The sequence below is a fragment of the Etheostoma spectabile genome, chromosome 8 (assembly GCF_008692095.1).
Source record: "Etheostoma spectabile isolate EspeVRDwgs_2016 chromosome 8, UIUC_Espe_1.0, whole genome shotgun sequence".
Classification (NCBI taxonomy): domain Eukaryota; kingdom Metazoa; phylum Chordata; class Actinopteri; order Perciformes; family Percidae; genus Etheostoma; species Etheostoma spectabile.
The window spans coordinates 314,679-315,107 of NC_045740.1; the positions used below are offsets into that span (position 1 = coordinate 314,679).

General features: G+C 42.0%; 1 protein-coding gene and 1 long non-coding RNA gene across 5 annotated transcripts in view; one reads left to right on the plus strand and one right to left on the minus strand.

Moving 5' to 3' along the window:
* cdh23 (cadherin-related 23) overlaps positions 1 to 429 on the minus strand; it is a 196,641-nt gene that overhangs the window by 98,257 nt on the left and 97,955 nt on the right. The gene's annotated exons all lie outside the window — the stretch shown is intronic.
* The window catches only part of LOC116693350 (uncharacterized), a 15,306-nt gene that overhangs the window by 486 nt on the left and 14,391 nt on the right, over positions 1 to 429 (plus strand). Inside the window, exon 2 of the long non-coding RNA XR_004332904.1 lies at positions 27 to 30. This is a non-coding gene — a long non-coding RNA (uncharacterized LOC116693350). The remainder of the gene's footprint in view (positions 1 to 26; positions 31 to 429) is intronic.

Below are 429 nucleotides of genomic sequence, written 5' to 3' on the forward strand. Positions count from 1 at the left end.
AAGACATGTATTTTCAGAAAACAAAGTTTGGTTAGCGTTAAACAACAATGAACAGCGTGTAATTTAACATATGTTCGTTAACACACACACGACTCGGCAACGTTAGCTAATGTCCGCTAGCATGCAAACGGGCTAACTAAAGCCAGTTAGCTTTTTTTTTTATAACGTAACAAAAATCCACCCATCTCGTAGGCGCAAAGCTTATTTCATGTGATACAATGATGGCTCAAACTAACGCCACAGGTCTTATGTTGACAACGTGGACGCAGATATAGGAATCTCCGAAGGCAGCCGTAATATTTACCTAGCGTTAGTAAGCTAGGCTAACGCTGGTGCGCTAACGTTAGCAAACACCGGTGTAGCGTTAGCTAACGTTAGCTGTCTAAACTTGTAAAAAGCGGAACAATATCCCCACCTGGACTGTGTTTC